Consider the following 27,722-nt stretch of genomic DNA (forward strand, 5'->3'; position numbering starts at 1 on the left):
GTCATTGGGCACGTGACCAGTTGGAGATAAGAAAAATGAAAATGGGCATTAAGGGAGGATGTTTGCACACCGTATGTTTCTACCTTTAAGGAAAAAAAAAACCTCTTTCTCTACAGAAACCACGATTCAATCACTGCAGCCTTAAATAAGTCTTTGTATGCTGTTGCAGCAAAAATCAGTCCGAAGTTGAGCGTGTTTTTCGGCATCTAAGTAAGGCCGCCTTGGTTTAGGTGAATAAACCCAGATTTAGGAATTGTTCCTGGATTCCTATATTCAGATCTGTTAATTCTGACTTTGCACAGGGTACTGAGTGCCCAACGTTAGAAAAAAACAGGCTGGGGATGACCAGAAGTTGAAGACAGTTACATAAATAAAGGGTTTTCCTTTTTCTTCCCTTTTCCTGGTCCTTCTCCGGTGTCGGCATCTTCACCGCGCAGGCACTGGGCCCCGGGGAGAAGTTTCCTGAGAGCTTGAGGCACTCAGGTGCACTTACCGCATCGATTTTCCCATTTGAAAAGCTGCCCACCAAGACTGAGAGGCATTTTGTGCAGCCTGCGCTGCAGTTTGGGCTTACTGAACCCAAATCTGGTGCCGTTGGGAACCCCTTGGAACAAACCTCGGGCACCGCGTGGGTGCCGTGGGGCTGAGGCTTGCTGGCTTCTGGGCGCTGGTGCCAGCCCTCACCTGCAGCTACGTCTCTTGGCCGGGGCTCTGACTCTCTAGCATCTCTGCCTGTGAGTTATTTGACGTCTTTAGAAGTGGTAACCAGTCCCGAAGCAGCTCCGTGATGGATTTGGGAGGGTGCTCGTTGCGGTTCTTGCAAGGTCCCATTTAGTTCCCTGCGGTGGGCAGAGGATAAAGGTAAATCCTGCATCCAAGGCCCCTGCTGGCCCATCGTGTGCTCTGGTGTGCCCGGTTGGTGTGCGCCGAGGGCTGGGTGCCTCTGTCAGCTCTCGAGCACTTGGAGATCCACAAACCTTGCCATGTGTGTCGGTCAGAGCACGTGTTGTACCTGCCAAAGGGGAGAAATAAAGTCGCTGCAGGTTTCGAGGAGAGCCAAACAGCACCTTCTGCTCCTAGTGCAAAGGTCAGCAGCAGCGTTCTGTACCCAAGCTGGGTTACAATCGGAGAGCTTCCCCATGTTTTCTTTAAAGTTGGGGGTTAGGTGTGTTTTTTATTTTTTTTCCAGCCAGGGAATATGTAAACTAATGATTTTTACTGTTGCTTCTAGAAGTTCAATGCTTACTTTTGTTCTTTCCCGTTGGAAGTGGTAGGCAGGCTGCCACTTGACCACAAGCACACAATTACCGATGTTAATAAGTAATAGAAACTTTCTCTCGAAGTAGAGCTAGCATTTGGTACGAAGGTCCACCAGGTCTTCCAGCCGAATTAGTAGTTTATTTGAGCTCATTCCTGGCTTGATAGTCATCGCCAGTATCGTGACATTCATGCGAATAAAAGAAGAGCCAGGGTTTTTTATCCTTGGTGTCTGCACTCCTTTCCTGCCTTCCATGAGCACGTTCCCAATTGAGAACACCGGGAAGGAATTGCTGCCAAATAATGTCAAACACAGCCCTGGAAGGAGGAAGCTTCCCTTTGCAGACAGGTTTGCCAACCGTGTCTTGTTGGACCCTGGTGCTGTCATGCAACCAGCGGTTCCTCCGGCCTGCTGGAACCACCCTGCTTGTCCTCACGCTGCCGTTGGAAGGCTTGGTGCAGAAATCCTGAAGGTATTGCTCACAGGTGCAAGCGCTTGGTACTTGTTCTAACAAATTGGCAGGGAATTAGACACAGCTGAATTTTAATTTCAGGGTTTCTCGGCTGTAGGTTGGTATCCCTGCTGCATGCTTGAGCTGCCTTTGGGAAGTTCACAAAAATTCTCCATTTTGTTAGGTATTAGTGGGGCTCGCAAGGTGCTTTGAAACGCTGCTGCCCTTCCTCCTCCTGCCTCTCACCTGGAAGCCTCGGAGTTTTCCACCGCCTTTAATCGCCGCGGCGCTTGTGCGAGGCTGATAGCCTTCTTCTGCGGACGGGGGAAGTGGAAAGTGCAGGTGTTGTGTTTCAGCACCTTATCTAGAGGCCTTCAGCCGGCCGGCCTGCTGAATTCCTGCCTTGTGCTCCTCCGTCTGCCTCGGGGAATGAATGCTTGCGCTGGCGTCTTGGCGTGATGCTGTAGTGCTTGTGGGTTTACAGGGAGGCAGCATGTAGGGACCCAGGAGGAGGGGAAACTCCTCGGGAAGTTTTTAGCCTCTTGTTTTATAAGGTCCAGAATCCCCCTTGGTTCGGATGGCTCTCTTACACCATTCGGCTTTGCTTTGGGAACGGATTCGTGCTATCAGGGCTCCTCAGGCACAGCCCAGTGGCTGATCAGCTTGTTAGCTGGAAGTTGGCTGATGTTATCTCCACGAGTTTCTGTGAATTCAGCTCTGCTTCATCCCACACAGCCCTCCCGTTCCTTCCCACCCTTCGCTGCCATAACTTCTTGACCTCAAATATTGAGTCATGAATGTAAGCTCGCAGGAGAGCTTTCTGAAGACATTATTCCTGCGTAATTTCAATATTTTCATGAATATTTTATTTGCTGTCTGAATCCTGTCATATAGTCATTATGACCTAAACTTGCAAGTTGTGATTTCAGTGTGTTTATACAACAGCAGAGGGAAATATTTCTGTTTACTGGAGGTCTGTATTTTCTCCTGTCCATCCCTTGAAGCCACTAGCTAGCATGGGCTCTTCAGGCATCAATCCTCACCAGTGACTGTGTGCTACCTGCTCGAGACCGAGGGATGAAAACACAGCCTTAAAAATATTCCATCTTCAGACCTGGCCAGTGCCTTCACTGTCTAAAGTGCTGCGATGTAGAGTATTTAAATTCCAGCAGGTGAAGAGGGATGGCCTGGGTACGGCTGCTTGTCAGGAGCCAGGAATAAATGTTGGTCACAGTGCAGAACTGTGCAAATTCAACACCCATAAGCTAATAATGATATTTTTTATTGCACGAGGAAGCTCTGTCTAACCTTCTTCTTGCATCTGACATTTCGGTTAGTCTCCCAGGGGGGTGCTTTGAAACCACCTGATCTGCACGGCCGTTAGAGGCAAGGAGGAGAGAAAAAGCTTACTGGAATTTGTGTAGTTCTGTGTAAAACAGTCACTTCAGTGGGTATCATTTCCGCCCCGCGAGCACTCATTGCAAGGTTACGTACCCTTGAGTTGATTCTTGCTTTACTTTGATTTGTTGGACGCTTGCAATATGGATTTGGGGATCATCATAAATATTTTACTAAAGAAATGGCCTCCTGTACATCGCGTGGTGTGGAAACCTCCTGAGTACTAGATGTTATACCCTGTTGCTGTACGAAGAGATATTTTGTGTACAGTGTGCGAGGTGAATTGACAATTTGGGAGTATGAGTGGCTACCTGGGCTAAGCAATTAATTATACTTGTTCCAAACCCAGTCAGGAGTGTTATTTTTAAAATGGACAAAACCTCACTCAGCAAGCAGTTTTGTGGCTTGCTCCCTCTTCCAAGGTGCACTCGCTTGCGATGTGCTGGTGTAGCTAAAAGGAAAGGGGGGGGAAAAAAAGGCAGCTAAATTAGTAATGCTCTTACGACTAGTAAACAAACTAATGTGCACTAAAAGCTTTGGAAGGAATCAATCAAAGCCCACGACAGGCTTTGAAATTCCTGCGTAAGTGAGGCATTTTGCTGCAACTTTCTCATAAAGTTTCTCCTTCACTTGTGCTGTGCAGCTCCAAAACGGGCTTCCGTTTTAGGCTTTAAACAATTATGTAAAGTTACTTTTTTTGGCAAAGATTCTTCTCAGAAGTTAAATGGCAGAAGCTTTGACAGGTGCTTTTTGGGGCAAGGCCTTGCTTCTGCCAGCTGTCCTCAGTTCTTCTCTCTTCAGAGCAAGCCACAATTTTTCATGTTCAGCATCCGTGTTGGTGCGGGGAAATCACCAGCATTTGTGAGGCTCAGAGCCTTAATTACTTGTGGGATTTCAAAGGTTCTGAAGGTGATGACACCTTCCTAAATGCTCCTCAGGAAGAACCTGCCTCGTTGTTTCCACTCCCCTCCTACCTCCCACCCTGTGCTGGGGTTTTGCCCAAATGGGTCAGTGCAAGCCTAGAAACCGATCCTTCGGCCTGAAATTTTTGCACTTGCTTTTGATGTCAGTAAGGCCGAGAACAGAGAGGTGATTTGGGTTTCTTTCCTTTTATGTTGTGCTCTGGAGCACTTGACACATAGCTCAGTTCAGCACTGCCTTGTACCGCTGCTGTGTCCCCTCCTGGGGCCTTCAGGCCTGTGGTAAAGTAGGAGAATGTTGTCTTCCTACAGATTATTTTTTGTTCTGGGACACTTCATGGTAACCTTTGGGCTTTTTTACATTTGCTGTTAGGCTGCTAAATGTGCGTGTGTTTGGGTCTGAAACCAAAATTTGTAGAGTTACTGTACTTCAGCAAAAGCCAGTTTCTCCTACCAGCAAAGTCCTTGGGCTGACTGGGTGGCAGCTTTACCCTCGGGTTTCGGTAGGCTTTTTGATTTCTGGATGTTACGTGCTTTTAGGGAAGGGACAGGTAGACCGTGTGAGAGGTGGAAAGGTAGGGGGTGAAACATCAAACACTACAAAAAAGGGGGCTTGGTGTTTGGGGGTGCTTGCAGATCAGCTGTGGTGTTCTCAGGGGGGCCTGAGGGGCACCCCACAGGCCCCGGCTGCCTCATCGTAACCAGGGTTCATGCGACTCCTATTTCTTGATCTACCCTGGATGTTTTAGGGTCGTTCCTGCCTCCCTCGTGCATCTGCCTGGGTGCGGGGCAAGCAGAATTACGGGCTGGTAGCTGCTGGGTGCCCTGTTCCAGCAGGAAGCCTCGGGAAGAGGCCCGAGTGGAAATTGAAACCTTTCTGGGCCAAAACCTCCAGAGCATGGTGTAAGGGAGCAGAAATGAGTTTGGTAATGATGTGTGCAGATTTGGGTACCTGTATGTTGACTATGTGTCTTGTTCGTCCGTCTCTGGTCAGGTTTGAGTTGCTCCAGAGAAACCTCGTGACGTGGAGGGGTTGTGGTGCAGTTTGGTTCAGGTTTTGGGGGAGATCTTTAAGATTTTGGTGCACCGTGTCTCTGCTCACCTGCTGGTCTAAATCTCACCAAGAGAGCAGCTGGAGGGCTGTGGAAGTGGTATCTAGAGCACTGTCTTTTGGGGACTCACTTTTGTGTTGTTTTTTTTTTTTTTTTTTTAAGGGGTGGGAGTTACTTTGAAACAAGGAAAGAGTCTGTTGGGCGCGTGCTTGCGGTATCACTTCGGAGCCTCTGGTTACAGTGTCTGGAGTTGAAGGGAAGCTAGGTAGCCGTGCCCTCGCTCCATTAAGCAGCGTTCATTTTGCAGCATAAAATCGCAGCAGCGGTGCGGGATTCAGCAGGCACCAAGCACGGCTTAGGAGGCACGTCCCTCCAGCTGCCTGCAGAGCTGTTCTGCCTGGGGAGAGGTGTGGAGGCTGACAGGCAAAAGGGCTATTTAATCTGAAAGGATGTGGAACTTAAGGCTTTTAACTGTGCTTCCTAGCCCAAAGCTGGGACTTCCTCGTGCATCCCTCTTGCTGGACTGACTGGGGGCGTTTCATCTGTCAGCGGACATCGAGCCTTCTGCTTGAAGTGAAACACAGTAATACCGGCAGAGCTGGAATTAGTTCCATCACAGCTCATCTATTTTTTTTTACCTACTTTTGAAAGGATGTAACTTCTTCACGAATAAAGGAATTTTGCATATGAATCATTTTTGTTTTAAGAAACAGCACTGCTTCTCTACTGATAAGGATACTTAGCAAGTAAGTAGGACATTCATCTTCAAAGAGTTTTCGGGCCGCTGATGTGGCAGTGCCTCTTCGGCTGTGCCTGGGGCAGGTGTCCGTGGGCAAGATAGCCCGAAGTAGTGCAAGGCCACCAGCTGTGTTTTCTTGGTGCTATGCTCCTTCTTTTCTCTATTTGACCCTTTCTGAGCAGGGCTGGAGATGGTGAGCTGTCTGGATGGTGGAAAAATGTTTGACATTCCTCCGTGCAGTTATAGCTGGGGACTTCCATACAGATAAATTACCCTCACCCGAACCATAACACATTGGTTATTCTGTGTTTGGGTAAAAAAGGGGGCTTGGAAACTAGATGGCATACTGGATCTCTTGGTACTGAGGGACTCGGACTTGATTTGTTCCCTCGCATGAGTAAACTGGTGAGTAACCTAGCATTTTTAGAGTTAATTTGAGTATGAATCTTGTAAGCTGGGAGAATTTTGCAAGGCCGAGTTAGAAAGATATGTAGGCAGTAAATAATGTCCTAGATCATAGTCCTCGGTAAAATTGTTGGCAACAGCTGTGCTGAAACACAACTGGAGCTTGAGTAGCTCTGTAGCTTGAGTAGCTTCGTGCTCTGCTTCCTCCAGCTTTACTCCACAGTTACCCTACCCCAGCTCCTCCTGCCATACCTGCTGCTTGAGAGGAGCCGGGCATTTCAGGAGCTGCCCTGCTTGCTGCAGGGCTGCTCCCCCCAGAAACTGGCTTTTCAGAATTGGAGGTGAGTGTACAGCAGGATATTTCTGCTCAGAAGTGATCAGATTTCCAGGAGGGCCCTGCGCTGGAATTGTCCCTTGGCTTTGCTCTTCGGGCTGCTTTTGAAGATGAAAGTTGTTTTTTTTCCTTGGAAGGTAGGTTACGCATCCAATCCAAGTGAATAATTCTCATGGCTGCTGCAAGAAGTATTCATGCTTCTGTTCAGCGTCTGAGTCCAAGTTCCTTGAAACAGCGTTAGTCTTGAGACAAACTAGCCACATTTTCTAAATTTAGAGTTACTACGTGGTTGTGTAACTGGCCGTAAGTGAACAAGCTCTTCATATTTATTGTTTTGTCCTTAACTTGAGCAATTTTTGTCCTTGTGCCACATGAAGCCTGCGGGGTCCAGGTTATAGAAACTGCTTTGGCTTCCCATGCTGAAGTACAATCTCAGCGAGTTGTCTGCAGTCTTCAGGTTAAAGAAGAAAAGAGGAGCTGGGGAGAGGAAGGGGAGGAATCTCTGTCCTTCCTGGAAATCTTTGGGTTTTGTTGTTTCTTAGAGTCTGCAGATGTGGGTGATTCATTTGCTTCCTGTAAGAGGCAGGCTGAGCAGTGTTCGGGTGTGTTCCAAGGAGCTCGGGAAGCTCTTCCTAATGAGGTGTAGTAGTATGTAATGTTCCTTCCTTGAAGTGTATTTAATGCGGCATGTGATTGATGAACATAGACCCGAATTATTCTCGCTGTGGAAGCTTTCTGAACTGGAACAAACTTCACAGGTTGAAGCAAGGTCCTAGGCTGCGCATAGATGCTGTATATTCCTGAAATGTAGGGAAGGAGAGCACCGTGCAGGATTATACAGCAGCAAAAGTGATGCTGGAGGAAATGCCAGAACCCGATACCTGGGTTCCTAGATTAAAAATAAATAATTAAAAAAAGCCTAAAATGTCTTCTTGCTACATTAGTTGATGCTTTTATCTTAATGTGCCAGTGTTTTGAGGTCTCACACTCCATATCTTAGTGTCAGTTTTTTATATAAAAGTGTTATTGACTCAGTGACTGCCTTTTCACCCAGAACATCTGAGCGGTGTGGCTGAGCTGGCTTGTTTGCCCTTTTGACTCTCAGGCTAGAAACTTCCTCTATTTAGTTGTGTGCAGCGCTGGGGATTTTGCTGGTACACGGCAGAGAAATGGCTCGTTTGGTGCACAGGCGGAACCTGCCCTGTAATGACAAAGCAAAGTGCTAAGTGCAGGGTGACTTTCCTGTAACAAAACTCGTGCCAAACAAGCGCTCCCTGTGATTAAGTGGGCGCTGGTGAGGGCAGCCCGAGCCCGTGCCCTGCTGTCGTGGACTGCAGCAGCCCGGTTGTGTCTGAAGGTCTGCCATAAAAAGAGTTACCAGGCTGCTTTGGTCTCTGCAATTAGGAAGCTGTCCCAAATCTGGATGAGATTTGCAATTTCTACCAGAAATGTGCAAGCAGTTTGCACCCATCTCTTCTTACAGAAAGCAAACCTGGCTCCTAAGTAGCTTCTTGTCTTTATAAACGTGCTGTTAGGTGGTGAGGCACGCTCATCGTCTCCTTCTCACCCTCACTGTCTATCACTGCTTTGCAAGAGGGGCTCTTTCCCTGTTCACCCTGCAGCCCTTGTTCGCTTGCCCAAGGCTTTCTTGCTCAGAATTGTCCCCGGCTCGATCGTGGCATTAGTTGGCACCTCGTTGGGTGGCATTAGTGCTTCTTTCCAGAGGCTGCTTTTGTCTAAGACCACGTGTCAGATAAAAACTTAACACTTTCCACATCGAGCACTCTCTTTGTATTTCACTAGAGTATTATGTGATCAGCTCTCGTATTTCTTGTTTTGTCAGGCATCTTAGAGGAGGATGAATAATTTACAGGAACTGAGTATCACAACTATTGTAAGTGATGTGGTCACCATAATGCAGATGTAAAATCTTTAATTGTAGGAGCCTATTTTTTTTTTCTCCCAGTGTTGACACTTGGAGCTTTGGAAGAAATCCAGGCTAAGTTCCTGGCTTCCTCGTAATCATGCTGTGGCTAGGTGTTTTTTCTATGTATTTTTATATTTATTTTTGTGCTCAGTAATGTGATTTAGTACCAGACTGTTGTCTGTTGATATTGGTTACCCTTTAAAATCTATTTGCTCTTGCATGACGATGAAAATAATTGAGAGCTGAATTACGTCCTACAGTGACTGTGGCACGAGTGTCGGTGTTGCTTTTGCTTCTTCTGGTTTTGCCCCATGCAGCTTCTTTTTTTTCAGATCGGGGTAGTCCTTCTGATTAGCATATGTGCAACCATGCAAGCCAGCCAGTTTTGTAGGGAAAATGCTCTTATCACAACTCCCAGAGCTGGCATTCTTGCTGCAAAGTGAGTACTCAAAAGCAATCTTTTTCTTAGCATTTGTGGAGATGGTTGGGAACTGCTGGTGAGCCCTAGGTGGGGGGTTTGACAAGCTGTATTTAACCTCCTGGGCTGTAGTCTGTGGGGTAAACTGGTCTCATCAGCCAGCCTGCCTCTCGTAGGCGGTGTTGTATGTCTGTTTCTGCCCATGGTGACTCTGTCATGAACCTTAACTTTCTCTTGGGGAAGCTTAATTTGAGTTTTCCTTAATCTCTTCTGAGCTGGCGTTGATAAGTGTTCGCTGTCAGGAGGGCCGTGATGAGAAACCCTCAAGGGACTGAAAAGATGTCTGTTAAGCGTGGCGCCTGTAGGACAGGTCCCTGTCTCCTGCTGTCACTGCTCCTATAAGCTAAGGTAAGCGTGGGGCAGGGGGGAACAAACTCGGTTACTTTCCAAACTCACATCTCGCTGACCACCTCGTCCCGTTTGGGCTGGTAAGTCATTTTCTAGAAGCATTTGCAGACCATCTTAGGGCTCTGCCCTGCAGCCCGTGCCTGCATCTCTTTGGGATCTGAAAGCATCCCCTTGCTGTGATGATGGCGGCGAGCTGAGTGCTCCAGCAGCTGCAGAGCCCGTGCTGCTTGCTGGGGAGAGCAGCCCACGAAGTCTTTGTGGGATGCCGTTTGTTCTCAGTGCTGCTAACTTAGCCCCAGACCAGTTCTGCACAGGGTGCCTGCCTGGGGTCTGCAGTGCTGCCAGTGCTTGAATGAAGCCTTAAAACAAAAGATCAAGAAGTAGACGCAGAACCAAGTTCAGAGCATCCTCGTCCAGCCTGTGTGTACTACTGAGCATGGGAGAAAAGACTTGAAATTGCAGTTCTCTCCCTGCTTTGACAGCAGCAGACCCGTCCGATGTTTTGCCACCAACTGGCAGGGCACCTGCTTGCCCCCCTTTTTTTTTTTTCCAGTTTTATCAAAAAAATCCCTGGGTGTTCTCAAAATGCTTAGTTACGTATGACCTGCTAGCCTGGGAGCGATGCATCTGAACTGCGCGGTGACGTTGAGCTTGGGTTTTAGCTTTTCCCACTAATTTAAGCTAGAAGTTTTTTGGTTGTTTTTTTTTTTTTCACCCAGTTGCTTTAGGGAATTTGAAGCGAAGTAGCTGGGATTATCTGCGTTCTGAGGAAGAGCAAAACAAAGCATGTTTATGATGTTCCCATGTGAAACCGAGGTCCCAGGAGGAAGGCTGCAAGGCTGGCAGTGCTGTGTGCAGGGCTGGTGCTGCTGCTCCTGGCTTAGCCTCGCCTAAACACCGGCTCTGAGTTTATTTTAGGCTCGCAAGAATAGGAGGCACCTGTCACGTTCAGCTGGGCTGTGATTTAGCCAAGTGGCAAATCTACCTTAGAGACCAGGAAAAGGAAGAGCTTTTAATCAGGAATGCCAGCGTGCAGCCTGCGATCTGAACCCAGCCCTCGGTGATGGGTGAAATTCCTCCTCTCGACACCTGCCTGGCTGTAAGTGGCTGTTTGGGCAGGGGGCAGGGGCTGCTCAGATGCCACTTGGGTGAAATCTGAGCGATGTGTTGAAAGCATACAGCTTAGAGCTGGGGCGTTGCCTTGCTTCGGTGGGTGTACTGAAAACTGGGCACCTGTCCGCCACGAGGTGCTGTAAAGGTAAGGCAGCTCCGAGCTTCTCTTTGGGGCATTTTAAAACTCTGATATCTTCCTGAACCGTGTTGGTGCTCCATTCACAAAAACGTTGTTAAAATCTCCTGCCGAGAGGTATGCGTTGTTTTTATCCCATCCCACTCCCCCACCTAAGTGACTCGTTTTCAGGAAACTGCTTTTTCAGTTCCCTCCTTTTGTGCACATCGCAAAGGTTTGGGTTTTTTTCATAATTATGAAGAGGAGTGTTGTTCGAGTGGCCAGCCTGGTGGTAATAACATCTAGCAATATGGGTTTTGGTGCAGTGCTCGAGTATCCTTCACAAGTCTCCTTTGATAATTGTCCTCTGACAGAGCTCACTGAGAAATTCCCCGTCGCGTGCCTGCTCCACGATGATGTGGGAGCAGCTGCCGAGGCTCCTGCAAAAGGAGAGCTGCAGCTTGCTGGGATCCGTTCAACCTGGGAGCGTTACCTGAGCCTTGTGGTGCGTGTGGTAGAGGAAGAGTAAGATCCAACTGCAGATTTGACTTTTATCCTGATTTATTCCTGAGATGAGCTCAGCTCGTCTTGAGAGAAGCAGCTTCTTGTGAACCTTCATCAGCATCGTATTAAATCTGCTCTGTACGAACCAGCTAGGTGAACCGGATCTGGGACTTCTCAATCGTAGGCTTCGAATTTTTAGCCAACTTCTGATCGTTGGTCTGCTCCTGTTCAGAGGTGCACGGCGCTTCAGTGCTTTAGTGCTTTATCACTGAGGCGCTTAGAGGCTTCGGTGGCTGGGTGGAGATTTTACCTGTGCCTCCTGGCAGTCCCCTTACTGCGTTATTAGGCAAGCTAGTAAGGTGGGGGTACAAATCTCTGAATTTCCGAAGCCTGTTGCATTTCTGAAAACGCTTACAAGCCATCCTCTGCATTGTCCCGCTTGTCGAGGAGGCTTAGAGCTGACACCTGGGCGTGATGTCATAGTGGTGACAACGGAATTGTGTGAGGAAAGGTTCTGGAACGCGGCCGAGGCAGGAGGGTCAAGCACGGACGGGCAGCATGTACCACCCTGCTGCGTAGAGGACTTCTTTTAATGTCCTTTTTCCTGTTACCATCTCAGCCTAGCCTGTCGGTAACCTGAGAGCTAGGAAGAACTCTGGGGCTGCAACAACATGTATGTTTTTTCCGTAAGGGACAGAAAGCAGGTAAGAATGTTGTTGGGGGCTGCCTGCTGAGGGCACAGGCAGCAGGGCGGTAAGACTTGGAGTTGCCTTAAAATTGTTTTGCCGAGGAAGGCGGCGTTTGGGTTCTTTGGGGACTGAAAATGCAGATTTGCGATGGTTGTTTGCGGTTCAGCTCACAATTTGCTATTATTGCAGTACTTCAACACAAGCCGTCCACCAGCGCAACCCCTGCAGAGGGGATGGGCTCAGAGGTTGGGTGTGTGGCTGTGTTTCTCCCAGGAATCAGCCAGTTTGTGTCCCTGCTGGTCAGGTGTGCAGAAGGGGATGCCCTTCTTGCTGCCTTTCAGGTTAAATATAGATGTTGGCTTAAGTTTTCCTAAAAATCCGGAGTTAAACTCCGCTGCTAACCAGGTAAATGTTCAGCTCTTCGTGTCTTTCAGTGATTGTGAACAGCGGCCTTATCTTGATTGAATATGCAAACACAGAATTAAAGAGATTAGAGCAGTTTACAGCGTGGTTGGTGCGTGCAGTGGCCGCTGAGGATGCCCCATACCAGGCTGCGCAGCCTCTTCTGGAGGGATTTCCAGGGAAATTTGTTCCGTTGTTCAGAGACTGATGGCCGTGTGAGCCGAACCCTCTGGAAAATCCTCCTGTCCTGCCTCCTCCAGCTGCTCAGCCTCCAGGGGCGGTTAGTTATGGCCTTGTGCTCCCAGGTTGTGTTTGCCTGGCTGCCATGCGGAAACAAACCGCTCAGAAGTGGCAGGGGAAGCGGCAGATCTGCGAGGGGAGGCAGGAAGGCGAGCAGACCTCACCTCTCCGTCCCTCGCTTCCGTGCCAGGGCTGTCGTGCTCTGATAGAGGACAGCTCACTTCTTTTCGAGCCCAGCGCCTTCGTTGCATTCCCCCGAAGCCGGCACACGGGGTGGGAAGGCTGGGAGGGAGATGTGGTGCTGAGCTGCAGCAGGACCTGAGGGGTGCCGGTGCTGCAGCGAGGCAGAGGAGTACGGCGGGAGCAGGAGCTGGGTGGCCGTGAGCTGCCTCTGCGTCCTGCTTGTGTGCAGCAGCCCCGAGGGAGGAACACGCGTGTGCCTTGGGGAATACCCGGGGGGGTTCTGGTGACAGCTCAGGACCGGTTTGTGGCTGTCACTGGTGTGCGTGGCAGCAGGGCACCTGCTGCTGCGGGAGAGCAGCGCTGCGGCTGCAGCCTGCTGCCCGCCAGGGGATGGTCCAGGAGGTGCCTGTTGGAGAACGTTTTGGGGTAGGAGCGGGTGGCGGTGGGCGTCTCTCCCTTCCCGGCAGCTTGCTCAGGGCGACAGCGACTTGCTCTGCTCGCCGTAGGCAGAGCTGAATTCCCAGCCGGGAGCCTGGTGGGCAGCGGTTGCTCTCAGTCCCCTTGTGCCTGCTGGGGCGGGGTTGGCAGCGGCCCTCGCTTCACAGCCGGGAATCTTTGCTTAATTCCCGGTCCGGCTTTGGGTTTCTTGAACGTCAGAGGCAGACCTGCCTCCTGGAGGCGTTCTGCCTCGCTGGATGCAGACCACGCCAGGGGTCTGTCCCGCTGCCTCGCCGCGGGCGTGGTGCAGCAAACCCCCCCTGTGCCAGCACCCCCGGTTTCAGCAGAGGAGCTGCACTGCTGGAAGGAAGGAGTTTACGCCGGCAGAAAATAGAGGGCGTGTTGTTTCCTTCCACTTGGAGGGGTCTCTAATCCTGATGTCTCCATAGTTGTTTTTTTTTTTTCTGTTCGGATTGCTGTGAACAAAAGGAAAAATCATGGTTTTTTTTCCATTTGTGGCTCTTAGCACACCCCCGATGAACTCCTGTCTGTTTAAATCTCCGACCTGTTTCTGTGCAACCTAATCCTTGCCGCTTTGTGGTACACACGCTCCGTGCGCCTCCTGATCTCAAGTGCTCGGCGTAGCGAAGCCGGAGGTATTTTCACTGCTGTCAGTGCCGTTGGACTTCACGGTGTTGGGCGTATCCCGTTCTGCATCGTGCCACGACAAAACGAAGAGCATTCGGAGTTACCCGGGGTCTTCATTGCTGCTGGTGGTGGAGAGGGCAGAAAAAACGTTGTGGTTTAGCTTTTCGTTAAAAAAAATAATAATAACGGAAAAAATTGAATCTCTGAAGTTGATCCGGGATTGTAAAAGACTAAACCTGAAACCCTGATAGGGAGAAAGCGTTAATCAAATGAGTGTTTTCCCAAGGCCGTGGCAGTGCAGGGTGTGCTGTCCTTTCACTCTTGGTTTTTTTTCCCAGCTCTTCTCCCTGGCTGGCGCCTGGGGAGGGAGCTGCTGTCCCCACAGGGCGCCCTGCGCTGGGAGCAGCCCGGGTTAGAGCCCTCGGGAACGGGAGCACTCTGCCTAAATTCCTCCTCCGTCGACCTTCCTGTGGTTCCTTTCTGTTGTGTGGATTTTTTTGGTGCCGGGGGGAGTTTTAGGGGTATTTTCTTGCTGGCTCTGTGTTAGTAGAGGGGAGAGGCTGCATCTCAGGGGTAGCTGGAAGTGACCGGTGGCACCACAGGAGCAGCTTTCAGGACAGAAGGGTAAGTCGTGGCTCTTGTACGGGAGTCGCCGCTCCCTGTTGTGTCTTAACCCCGCTGGTGAGCCTGCTTGCCCGTACGTTGCCTGTACTGACGGCTCATTTCCTGCGGAGACAAGAACTCACGTTGCTGACCTCCCCGACGACTTCCCTTTTCCTCTTCCTCCCCAAACCTGACTGCAGCTTTCCAGGAGCACCCCCTCGCACGGCAGAGGCGCTGAAGCACCCGTTGGGGCTCCCCGGGGCCTCGGCGTGCACCGATCCCAGCGCTCTGCAGGTGCTGCTCGCCTCGGGCTGCCCCTCTCTGGACCTGGTGCCTTTTTTACCCTCCCTCCTGGAGCTCCTGTACGTTTTTTTTTTTTTTTTTATCTGAAGAGACACGAGGCTACCCCATCCATCCCTGCTGAACGCCGACAAAATGCTGGAACTGATGAAACGGGCACGTTCCCTCTGGAGCTGGGCCTCCCTCCAGCCGAGGAATGTAGGTCAGAGTTAGCTACGTAAAATGAAAAAGGGCTTGATTGTAATGGCAGCATTTCACCTAGATAATCCGGAGAGGTCCTCGCGCTAATGGAAAACCTGTTCGTACATATACGCTCTTTAATATGACTCATTAAGCAAACCTAATTAGGCAGCAGCATCAGCGCTCCTAAATGCCATGGCACGTGGTTGTTCGGGCTGTAGGGCTGGCACCCCGACTCGTACGTCCTCCTGTCTGCTGGCCGAATCTGTGTTCCCAGCCCTCGGTGCCCGAGGCGAGGGGAAAGGAGGAGGGCAGCGAGGTGCGAGGCGCTGCTGAGTCCCTGGGGGGGATGAAGGTACCGTCGGCTGCCTGCGCCGGGCACGTAGCTCCGGGGGAGTGAGAAATGAACCTGGCCAGATGAATTAAGCACGCTGGAAGCTGGTGCTGCTTTGTGTTCAGTGAGTAAATCTGTTGGGAAGGTGTGCGGCGTAACGTGCTGGAGATCTCCCAGCGCACCCCTGGTGAGAGGAGTGCTGAAAAACATCTGACAAAGACGACGCATGCATGTGAGCAGCGAGCCGATGGCTGGCAGGTATTATGCAGATGCTGAGGACCTTTCACTGTGGGATTCTGCTGCATCAGGTGCTTTCCGGTTGGTTTTTTTTTTTTTGAGTTTATAGCAAGAGCAAGGTGTCATTTTGTGCTCACAGCAAAAAATTATCCGTCTTACTGCCTCTTCTGTATGCTCAACGCGCTTTGTATCTTGAGCTTGTGTGCAGAGCGTGTATTCAAATGAAGTGCTGTGTTCTTGGCTTATCATTGTCCACTTTTTAATGATGCCCCCGATTTCTTCACAGCTCCGTGTCCCACCCCAGCGCTAGGTGTGTGGCAGTGGCCGATGAAACAGCTCCTCCGTACGTGCAGCTTGGGAAGCTGGGCAGTCTTTGCAAGTAAAAATCACCATTGGGAGCGTGGGAGCATCCCGGCTCGGTTTGGGCTGCTGCTGTAAGTTGGGCATCCTCTCCAGGAGCCCGACAAGTACGCAGCCATAATTAACGGGGCAGCTTTGAGGGGGAATGCAGTTTATATCTCTAATTAAGCACGACAGCCCGTATAATGCAGCCTGAGGCTTCTCAGCCCCCCATGACCCATCCCGGAGCGTGGCTACAGCTCAGCACCTTGGCGGTTCTGCGTACCACCGTGCCTCCACGTGGCTTTTTGGTGGCTCTGTAATCTGCCGCTCTCCACGGCGGCACGCCTGCAGCTTTGTGCATCTTTCGGGGGCTCCTAGGACCCTCCTCACCGTGGCTTTTTGGCAGATCTCAGCCAGCCTCCGTTGTGCCGAGAGGAGGAGGACGCGGAGCACCTCCCCGGCCCTCGGGGAGCGCAGCTTCCTAAATCATCTCGTGTTTTCCTGGAGCGTTTGCAAACCTCCTCTAACCGCGTTTATGGCTCAGTGTTTCACCGGGGCCGTGATGGGCTGAAATCCCTCTATTATAGCTGGAGTCGTTAAAGTGAGGGACGTGTTCTGTGTGCGGCTCGTAACAGGGTCTGGCGGTACAGCAAAGCGCTCGCTTTCCTGCTGTGTATGTGCATAGCGATAGATCCCCATTAAAAAAAAAAAAAGTCAGTGTAGGAAGCAGGCATCAAGCAAATTGCGGTTCCAGGAAATACGGGGCTCCCTGTCAAGGATAACGGACCCGGTTTAAGAAGGTAAAATGTGTTTTGCAGACGTGGTTATCGATTGCTTGTTCTCCAGGCTGGGCTTGTTCAGGGTATAGCCGCGAAGGCATCCGGGGGTACACAGCATCCTCCCGGAGTCGTGCCGCTGCAGGGACAGGGATCAGTGGCTGTGTAATTGATTGGCTGCGTCATTCCTCTTGAGCGTTTTCTTCCTCCGGGCGGAGATACTCCCAGGGGGCTGTGAGCACAGGTACAGCGCCGGGCTGAGTGCCGCGTCTGCGCTAGCTGAGAAGCCAGCGCTCCTTTAAAGAAGGGGGGCAAAAAGCCCTCTCGCTGACTGGCTGTGCCTGTTCGGAGGCAGATCTGCTGACTCCAGGCAAACGGGCTCTTGCTGCTTTGTGCTCCTGCTGCCTGGAGCGAGCGCTTGTTCCCGTAAGGGCAGAGCTGCCCACGTCCCCCGGGAGAGGCCACGGAGGCAGGGGGATGCTTCAGGTGAAGGACCTCGGCTCGTCCCGCACCGCGAGTCTGAAGGGGGGGTGGGAAGGATGGGAGGGAGCAGCCAGCTTTGTGAATGCACGGTATTTGTCAGAGGTGAGGTCCCAAAATGCCGTTGTAGCGTCCTCTCCAAGCACGTCTGCGCTGAAGCATCCCTCAGGCGAGGTTACTGCCTGCTGCGCGGGACGTTAGGCTGGGAGGGGAGCAGAGCCGTGGCCCTGAAGCGTTCAAATTCCATGAAAACTTCTTACGAAAGCTGCCAGGAGCAGCCCGCCGCTCTGTATGCAGAGGCGAGGGACGCAGCAAAGCCGTGGGTCTCTGAAATAAATAAAGCTCCTCACTGCTGCCCTCCCTTTTAAGAAAGTTGTGGTCCTGCAAAAGGAGTTCCCCGTTGTCTGTCCAGTGTCCAGAGGATGCCCGGCTGGCAGGGATTAATGCGAGTGTAAGATTTTGACCAAAATCCTTGTATGGGGGGATACTTAATAATATAGCTTCAGCAGGTTTAGAATGGGAACTTTGTATTTTATATTAAAAAATCAGAATACCTGGCCTTGTTGCTTCTCTGCCGTTGCTGTGTGTCCACATCGCTCTGTGACCTCTGCGCCGCCTTACACCAGGGGCTGTGACTTCTGTGCACGTACCCCTGTGCTTTGTGGCTGCTCGTTTGTCAGGAAAGGGTTGGGGGGGGGGACTAAAGAAGGTTCCCCGATGGATAACCTTGAATCGTCACCTCCCGTGTGCCACTGAATAACCGAACAGCTACTTGCAGAACAACGTAGGAGAGGTTTCTGTGCTGATGTTGGGTGTTCTGCTGGGTAAATGCTGTGTTGGGTAGCTCGTGGGAAGTGGTGTAAGAGTCACCCTGGAAAACACTCAAGGCAAAATGATGATAGTCACGTCGATGACTGCATTGACAGGTTTTAATATGAAGCTGAAAGCTCTGTGTTCTGGCTGGGAGGTAAGGAAGAAAAAGTCAGTCCGCCGGCCTTAGCTGCGCGGGGACGATAGAGCGGTGCCTCGTCCCAGGAGTAATAAATTGGGCTCGGAAAGGCTCTTACACCTCTGTCCCTTTCACATCATTGCTGTCATCGCTCCTTGCGAGATTTTTTTTTCAGTTATTGCAGGAATTGAAGGTGGTTTGCCTTTGCATTACAGGCTGCACAAGCAGCATGGCAGGGAGGTGGCGAGTTACGCTCGCTCTGGCTGGAGATGCTTTGGTCTCCCCCCTGCCGTTCTGCGAGTGCCGAATTCCCTTCTTGAATAAAAAGGCACGTAACGGTGCAGGGGCTGCAAAACCTCGGTCACCGACCCGGAGCCCCTGGAGCCTGGTGTGCGGGTCGGGTAGGGGCCGCCCCTTCCTTTCGCAGCGGTTGTGTAAGGGAGGGATAACCGAAACTCTTCCAGTGAATAGAAAATGCAGCCGAGGTTTTTTGGGCAGTGATGCAATTGTGCTGCATTGTCCCAGTGGCATTCGCAGGCGCCGGTCTGCAGCGTGAGCTGGGGGAGTGGCTCTGCTGTTTATCACAGATAAACACGGGGCGCTCACACTGCCGCCGAATTCGGGGTGGGCTCTCCGTGGTATTCCAGACCCTGAGCTGGTCTTAAAGGCTTAGGTTTATTTTTTTGAATATCTGACTTCCCCGTGTGTGTATACAGCTGGTTCAGGAGGCGTTGTTATTTAGCAGAAAGCTGTTGCAGAGCGCTTGGGGTGTCGTGCAGCCGGCGTTAGCCGTTGTACCTCTTAAATCACCGCCTGCCTGCGTGCTCGGAGGAACCAGAGAGGTGACCCTCGGCTTCTGGCTGTGTCCTGACCAAGGCAGCGGTGCCAGTTTTCCTCGGGAGCCGCGTTGCAGAGCATCCCCCATCCCCGAGCACCCTAAATCCCAACCCGTGGAGCCCTAACCCTAACTCCAGCCCGAGCACCCCGTACTCCCGGGCTCAGCCAGCAAACTCACCCACCTCCCGGTGCGCTTTGTGAACAACCTGCTCGGCCTCAGACAGCTCTGCTGTCCTTGCAGCAGCCCTCACGTGTAGCAGAGCAGGGAGGCATCGCAGTGTGTGTTACTCAGCCCCAAATATTCCTCCAAAGGGGTGCTTCAGAGCAGGCACAGACCTCGGAGAGCCCCGAGGGACCGGGGAGCTCCGCGCCCCCGCTGCCGGGTGCTGCCTTGGGAGCGAGCATGACACAGCATTTGCTGCGCTTTCAGCTGGAGCTATTTATACATCGCTTTTCAGCTTTGTTTTGGCTCCTCCAGGAGATTCTGTACTCGATAAAATAATCCCACTTAAGTTTATTAAATTTGCCGGAGTTCCCAAGACCTGGATGGGGGCTGTGGCTTCGCGGCAGGGCCGTTCCCGTGTCCGAACGCGGCTGAACGCGAGGGAATCTCGGCGTTAAGATAAGGCAGGCTTCAGTCCCCGAAGTAATTTGACCTGCAGGCTGGACTGGGTTTGGCTGCTCGTGTGGACCAAAACAGGCGTGCTGGGGGTTGAAGGAGAACAGGCTGCGACACCTTCCCTCTCCTAGGAGAGAAAATCGCTGCAGTTGCGAAGCGTCGCTGTCTGCGCCTGGGGGAAGGGACCCTGGGGAGGTGGCAGTGGAGGCTACGGGTGGGAAAAAAAAAAAAAAAAGGAAAGAGGGGGCTGCGTTACGCCACCCGTCCCGTGGCAGCCTCCTCCGCCGGGGTGCCGCACGGCTGACATCCCACCGAGGAGCTCGGGCTGCGTCCGGGATTTTAAGCAGCTTTATAAATAGCGGTGCTCAAACCGCCCGTGTGCGGGGACTGCGAACGGCGAGGGGAGACCGAAATATTCCTGGTTTAATTTGTGAACCAGCCCAGAGCGAAAAGAGGGGAGAGAAGAAGCAGAAACACCCGTGGAAGCATCTTCCCTGGTGCATGCAAAGCACATGCCGGGGTGGCGGGGGGTCAGACGGGCAGCATTGCTGGCGACTGCAAAGCACAAACGGATGAATTTGAGGCACCTTAAACCATCCTTTCTCTCCTTCTCGTCTGTTGTCTCAAAGCTGCTTGCAGGTTGTGCCGGCGCTGAATGGCTGTGAGCAATTAGAAGCTCATTTAGGTGGCTGGTTTGTATTCACAGCAGCAGCGTATGAGCTAACCAGCTGGAAAGCAGGCACGGTGATTTTCTGGTGCTGCGTTCTCCCTCTTGTTGTTTCCCTGGCAGTTTTTGCAAGGTGGGTTTTTGCCGTGGGCTAATGACGAGCTCCTGCAGGGCCTCGCTGACCTGTCACTATGCTTGGTTCGCTGGGCAGAGCCACCACCAGCCGCCTCTCAGCTCTGCAAAAAAGTCCTCCTTGGTTTGGTTGTGGGGAGGAGAGGAGGACACAGAGCTGTGCGCATGGTTCGCAGGAAAAGCGAGGGAACAAGCCAGTGCTTAAGGAATATTTTTGACAAATATGTTCTTTATTCCTACGCCAAAAGATGTAGAAAGGTGCGGCGCGCCTGCAGACCTGCTCGCAAGGCGCAGCAGCCGCGTGGTTTCCCTCGCAGCATCCTTTTTATCCCCCTGGGTGGACGAGGAGGTGCAGCAGCCCCAGGCCTGACGTTGTGCTCCAGATGCCTCTCGGAGAGGCGAGTGACTGATCCCTGCAGCGCCGATGCCACCCGGATGGCAGCCCCGGAGCAGTCCAGCCACCAAACCGCATCGTGTCATACCGGCCGTCTCCATCCCGAGGCGGCGGTTTGAGGAATTGGTTCAGGTACACGAAAGAGCCACCAGACACCCTCTTTTCGTGCGGAAGGAGGGACACAGCTTCATCTCCGAGGCTGCTGGGACTCCCAGGAGTCGAGACCGGTGGCCGGAGGGCTCCAGCTGTCTCCCTGTCACCCAGGCGAGCTGTCCCTTTGGGGACTCCTCTAGCAAACAGATGCACCTGGTTCTTCAGGTCCACTTAGGTTTCTTCAGGCACTGCCAAAAAATCAGCGCAACCGTTGCTTGCAGTCTGGGTGGCTGCATTTACCAAGGCCTCCAGTGCCGCCCCCTGAGGTCCTGGCTGAGAACCGGGCACCTCTCGGCAGGGTCGGGGCGGCTGCACGGGGCTGTGCTGCCCCCGGCTGCTGCCCCACGGCCGGGCATTGCCAGATCCCCCCTGTGCTGCAGGGGAGGCTTTGGGACGGCTGGCGTGGAGGCAAAATGTTGTCTGCTGCTCTGCTGGCTGCGGCCAGCCGGCATCTCCCGTCTCTGGCTGCAGTCTCCTGTGGGTTTTCCAGGTAACAGTGCCATCTGCTGCTGGGTCGCTGCTGTTCTTAGGCAGATGCAGCAGGAGCTCGCGATCGGCCATCTTCCTGGAAGAAAATGCGGGGGGGGGGGCTGCAGGGATCTGTGCTGCTGGGACGTATCTTCCGTCATAGACAGCTGCTGGGAAGAAAAACCCTGTGTTTGGATTAAATCCTGTACCTGAGGGCATCTTTGTAAGGACCAAATGACTCCAGGTGGCTTACTGCTGGACTTGCTGTTCGGTGCAGCTTCTCTCGCGAGGTCTCTCCCTCCACGTGTTGTAGTCCTAGCCGCGTATTTTTGCACTTTACTCTCCCCCATCTTTACGCTAAGCATCGTTATGCTCTTTCTGGATTATTTTTGCTTATCTCTTCCAAGGTGTTGTAAAGCTTTTTTACACGCAGGTGTTGCTGTGTCTCTGCTGCTTCACCCCTTCATCAGACATTTGACCCCGGCTCACAAGCAGGCGGGTTTCCTGGGGCTTTTTGAGATTGCTGGTGCTCAGCTTTTAAGCAGGTAGGATGAAAACGGGAGGCTACAGATGCTGGAAATCTGGGAGTTGCTATTGCTGCCTACAGCTGGCATTCGCCTCCCGAGCAAAGCAAAGAGCAGGGTGGGCTGGTGCAGCTCCCTGCTCGCCTGCTCCCCGGGCTGCTCCTGCCCTCCTCTGCCGGTGCCTCGCTCCCTCTGCTGGGAGAGGCTTCCAGACCCGCTGCTCTCCCTTCAACCGACCCAGGAACCCTCCCATCGCCTTGTCTTCCATCCCCCGAATAGCTGCCGGGGGGTTTTACCTTCCTCTTTAGATCCGTGGGTTCCCCAGCCCGGGGAATCTGCCTTGCAGTGATTTCCAAAACGTCATGTAAATTTGCAGAGCTACAGGAAAGATTTGTTGCTGGTATAATAAAGAACATTTGACGGTCTTGGACAAGGAAAATCCAAGTAAAAGATTTCCTTTTGCTGCGAGAGAGATTTATTTCTGAAGCCGAATTCCTCTGCTCTGAAGCACAGCGTTTACCCACACTATAATTGAACTGAACTTTCTTTGTGTCAAACAACTCGTTCAGGGTTGGTTTTTTTGGTGTTTTTTCCCCCAAATTCCACTTGTTGGAAAAGGCAAGGAGAGCCTTACTGCCAGCAGGCTCGAAGGTGTTTGGTGGGAGTGGGGACGCGTCGCTGTGAGTGCTGTAGGGGGGTTTTGTACTTACAGAGGGTGGAAAGAGGTTCTGCCCCCAAAGAACTTTACTGCCCCAAAATATTGGGGGGGACGTGACGGACAGAACCGAAGTGGGGTGGTTAGAAATGCAGAGAGGGGCAAAGTCGTCGCAAGCGCCTTGCAGGCGGCTGTGACGATGGGGAAGGCTCGGAGAGCTCTGGGGTCTGCAGGACACAGCCTCGGGTTTCGTCTCCATAACGTGCCATAAAGACAAACCCGAGAGCTGTCAGTTTGTCTTAGGAGAGCTGGGGGTCCCCGGGGAGGCTCCCCATGAAGGCAGACGATACAGAAGCTGATGACACAGCTGGGTTTTGAAACTGCCCCTGTAACAAGCCTCCCTGCCTGCAGCGTCAAGAGGGACCGGTGACAGGAGCCAGCCGCCTGGAATCTCATCATTTTTTGGGTTCCCTCATCTCCCGCGGGTGCTGCAGAGGCTTCCCCCTGCTGCCCCGCGTGCAGCCACCCGCCCCGGGTCCCCCAAAGGGCTGGCCATGTACCCCATAAACGAGGGCTGTGTAATTTGATGGAAATTAATGACTTCAGCGCAGGGGCTGTAAAGCTGTTGTAGCCGTTCAGCTGGTGCCAGGTGAGTTTATTGCAGAGCAGCGATGGCCTGGGGCTGAAAGCTGCCGCTGGCCGTGGCATCCTAGTGAGCTAGATGTAGGGAATCCTTCTTTAGGTCGTGCCTCTTGCTTGTTTGAATGCGTGTTTTGTCCACACGTACAATGAAACCCGGCGTAGTTTGCAGGTAACAAACCCTGGTTTGTCCTGCTGGCTGCGTCCGGGCTGTGTCGGGTGAGTGACAGCTTCAGATCTGCTTTCCCCAACAAAAGCACTGTAATGTGGTATCGGCCGGCCGTCTGCAGGTAGTGCTGCAAGTGGTGTAACGCAGTATTGATTTCTTCTTGGCTTCTGAGAAGTCCTTGAAAGCATTTATTTCAGTTCTGCGGAGCACCTCCCTGCCTCCCCCGTTGTGTTCTGCAGCCGAAGTTAATTGTCAGCCCGACCTTCTGCAGCACGGGGCTTTGCGCCGCCCGCGACAGCCTCACCAACAAGCTTCTGGACTTTTTTTCGCCAAATGTAGGAAACAAAAGATTTATGCTTGCTGTCCTTCCCCCTTTAACCGATACAGAGGGAAACTGCTCGTGGGTTTTGAGAGTCAGTTTAACACAGGGCACGTTGAATATTTTTACTCTTGGTGCAACTTCTAAGTAACTCTAAATTTTTCCTACTCTTGTAACTCTTTGCGAGCTGTGGAATGCAATGTGGTGTTTTGAAAATGCCAAATGACGTTGAAGTGCAAAATGGTTAAAACTCTGAACTCCTCTAAAGGCGTTACCCTGCCCTGCTCCATAGCAGGGCGTCGGGAGCTGTGTCCCGCTGCCTTGCTCAGGAACCCACATCTTGCCCCAGAAGGGCATCTGTAAGGAGTGCTGGGCTCTCCAGGACCTCCTGTGTCTCAGATTTTGAACTTCTGCCTGGCAGGACTGCACGTGCTCGCCACGTAGGAGTAGCCAGGGCTTGTCACAGGATCAGTGCGGGTTTATTCTCGCTCTTCTGCAGCCTCATCCCACAAGAGTTGTTTTTCAAACCCTCTGTTTTCTAGTTTGTCTGCTCTTCGAGGTCATGCGGTTTCGGTTCTCAGAAGGTCACGTTTCTCATACCTCTGCCCCGTTCTCATTTCCCTCCTTCCCTCCTCATAATCCCTGCGTGGCTGCGAGCCCCCAGCTGGCCGGAGCGGTGCTGTGAGCTGCTGCGAGTGTCCCAGAGCAAACCAAGCTCCGCAGGATTCTCTCTTCTGGCTTTTTTTTTTTTTTTTATCCTCTCCCCTGCTTTTTTTGTACAACACCTTATGATCAGTGTAGCAGAAACGTCTTTCGAGGGACGTGAGCTTTGGATGTGGAGCATATTTCCCTCAGAGTCACGTGCGGTGCCGCTGGTAGCGCATCGATACTGAAACTCTTACGAACATCTTGGCTTCGCGTCTTCTGGATGTTTGAAATCCTGAACCTTTGTCATCCAGCCCCGTGCATCCAGGCTGTGTTTGGACAGTTGACTTGCTATTTCAGACACCTCCTTTGCATTTAAAGAAGACCAGCTCACGCTAAGACGATTGCTACGCTGCCGTTTGCGCTGAAGAGAACTTGGGTGTGCAGTCAGACCGGGGGGGGGTTAAAAACTAAAATAAGCAGGGGGTGCTGACCTGGGCGAGGACATTTACCTCGGGATGGCTGCTCTCAGTGGCTCGCCCCTCGGCCAGCTCCACGAGCACCCATCCCACATTCACCCTGTGCCGGGGCAGCTGCTGGGCTGCGTGGGGCTGGTGGTGGGGTGGCCCCTTGCCCCGCCATCCATCCCGCTCCCCAGCCAGCACTGCCTGCCACGCTTGGATTTAGCCTTAATTAATTGATTAGGGAGCACGCTGCCTCTGGGCGTCTCTGGCAGGAGGCTGCTTTCCCTGTGGCTTGCTGCTAACCTGATTTTTTTAAATATTTTTTTTCTACGTGGAGCATCGATGCTCCAAGTTCCCGTGACAACTTGGGAGCTGGCGCGTGGGTGCTGTGCCCTCCAAACCGATGCTGACCTGGGGACTGCAGGGCCCTGCCAGCTGGAGCTGGGGGCCGGGAGGGAAGTACGAGCAGAACTAAAATCATACTCCGGTTAAACGTGGACAGATAGTAGCTAGTTCATTCAACGACAGACCCGAAAGGCGTTGTCTTGTCCACCGCCCTTTCTTTCTGTTAGCCCTGCTGAGAGAGCTTACTGTCCCCTTTACGAGACAGGCTTTGCAAAGTGGCAAGCGATGCTTTCTTTATTTGCTAATGTAGCAGGAGAGCATGGGAGCGTTAGGGAAGCTGTACGAGGACTGCTGGGACACGTGGGATGGGGAAGGAGCCGAGAAGGGCTGCTGGTAGCAGGTCTGTGCTGGTCGAAACCCGGTCTCCCTGCCCTGCTGGTGCCTGCTGCCAGCCAGGACCCTGCTACGCTCAAATTTCCAGCTTCCACAACACCCTGTGCCCTTCTGGCTCTTGGTAAGTCGCTGGGTGGATGAACATCCCTTCCGTCATCCAGCAGCTCTGTTGGACACACAGGCTTCGTCTGCAGCGGTCGCGCTTTCCTCCATGTGTTTTAAGCAGTCACCAAAGGAGAGGGCGGTGACTGCTGCTTTTTATCCTCCGTCCTTATGTGCACATTCCCAGAGTTCTTATTATAGAGGATGAAATCTGTGGAAAGCGTCAGAAATAGAAGCCGTTCTGTGCAGTGGCTGTGTGGAGGTAGGGGCTGTGGGATCCCACTAGCACCTTGGAGCAGGTTTTATTCTTCGTTGGTCTCACGCTGCAGCAATGTGAGGCAGCACCGACCCGCCGGGAACTTCAGCAGCTTTAACTTGCTCTCGGCAAGGACCAGGTGTCGTCTTCTGAGCCAGGGTGAGCTCTGTCCTGCTGGCAGCTGAGCAGAAACACAGCTGCGCTGCTGTGGCTCATCCAGGTGAAACGTCGGCTCCCAAATCTGCGGGGTCACGGAGCTGTGACCTGAGGGTCTGCCCTGGGCAGGGGTGGATCAGAGAGGAGAGGTCTCGTCCTTCCCGGTGCCCGGGCGGCCCTGCAGAGTTCTCCAGCCTGGCTGAAGCTGCACGAGCCACTGGGAAGTCATCAAATCCTCTGCAAGCTGGTAAGGGAGCCCGTGCAAAACGCCTGGTGAGCTGCGTGCTGCTGTACGTGAGATCAGACGGCCCCTGACTTTGTGTAGGATGTGTCCAGTCTTAAAGCTGGTGTTCCCTTCTGCATTTAAGCTCGTTCCCCAGCTTCTGGTCTTGATTTGTGCAGAGCAAGGCAGAGTTTGTTCCTAATTATCTCGTGTGACAACGCTGGAGCGAAACGCGGCCATAGCACAACAAAAAACGTCGCTGTTTGGAGGTGGAATTATCTCCTCCCTTGGTTTCTCCTGAAGTTAAGTGCCAATGCTCCTTCTGTTGGATAAAACATTCATTTTTGGGGGGGGATGCTGGTAGCCGGAGCCTGTGCAGAGGTGTTTTTGTCCCCTGTGATGCCACAGGCAAACGTGAGCAGCTAATCAGTGAGGTTAAGCTCTGCTTTTAACCGTGCAGGTAGTGCTGGGGGATTTATGGCACTCCCGAGCACTGCCAGTACTGGTTTGGTTTTGGCACACAGAGCCAGGGCCGGCTGTGTCCCCACAGCAATCTCCCATTATTTGTCCGTAACAGCTTCAGAAGCAATTGCTGCTGATTTACCTGCCACGAGACGTGGCACTGGCTGGTCCCAGTCATCGAAATGAATTGCTCTGGTGCTGATCTGCAGTCAGGAGGTGGCCCTTCGGAGAGGAAAGGGGGCCACACGTCTCCCGTTTGCTTTGTGGAGTTGAGGGGTTAGGTCCAAGGAGCCGAGATGTGACTTACCCCAGGCTGCCTGCACCTCACTGCCGAATTGTTGGCTGGGGCCAGGTTCCTGCTGCAAGTAACCAAAAGAAAAAAATTTTGGTTCGGGGGATGATGAATTTATTTGCTGCTGTAAGAAATTATCCAACTGATTGGAAGCAATTAAGCTACCAAGGCTTCATGCGTTGATGCTCTTTCCTTCCTCCCAGCCTACCCGGTTTCAGGTGAAAGCAGCGATGGCTGCGTAGCTGCTTGTTGGAGGTGAGGTGACAGCTGGGAGTGGGAACAAGGTTGGGTTGGTGCTTGTTCCAAAATAAAAAACCCAAGTGACCCGTAGCACCCCTGCCGTACGTCTGTGAGAGCATCGCCGCGCCTGGGGAAGCAGCGGAGGTGGTTTTGGCTGAGCGGCGGCTCTGCCACCGAGCTCGGTGCTGAGCAGCAGAGGGAATGACCAGGTTATTATATGGAATATATATAATTATAATAATATTTAACAACTGTTATGCCTTCAACTTGCTCCTTTCAGCAGCCGGTGCATTAACCCTGGAACTGCCGGCATGCCTTTTCGCCGGGGTGAAATGTGTGCGCAGTGATGGGCGTCTTAGGTTTGCCTTGTTGAACCTAGATAAACGTGAATTAAAAAAAAAGGTGATGGGGTAACACTCTCAACATCCTTGTGTTTGAGGTCTTTGGAGGGTGTTGAGCCCAGCCTGGCATGCGGGAGCCCAGGACCGGCTGAGCGCAGCGCTGGGGATCTGCTATTTCTCGTTCCCGGGGCTATTACCAAGGCACGTGACGAGAACATAAAACTCTAGTGATGTCAACACCGACTTTCGCGGAGGTAAATATAGCAACTGAGCTCGAAGTGCCTATTTTAAAAGTGCTTATAGAGCTCCCTGGCTGCCGAGTGAGGGGGCTCACCCCCGGCTGACGATCGCACAGCCGGGTATAACAGACGAGAAGAATGGCTG

At 52.3% G+C, this 27,722-nt stretch overlaps 1 protein-coding gene across 1 annotated transcript in view; it reads left to right on the forward strand.

Moving 5' to 3' along the window:
* UBE2O (ubiquitin conjugating enzyme E2 O) overlaps positions 1–27,722 on the forward strand; it is a 62,746-nt gene that overhangs the window by 1,503 nt on the left and 33,521 nt on the right.

The sequence above is a fragment of the Cygnus olor genome, chromosome 18, assembly GCF_009769625.2.
Source record: "Cygnus olor isolate bCygOlo1 chromosome 18, bCygOlo1.pri.v2, whole genome shotgun sequence".
Lineage (NCBI taxonomy): Eukaryota > Metazoa > Chordata > Aves > Anseriformes > Anatidae > Cygnus > Cygnus olor.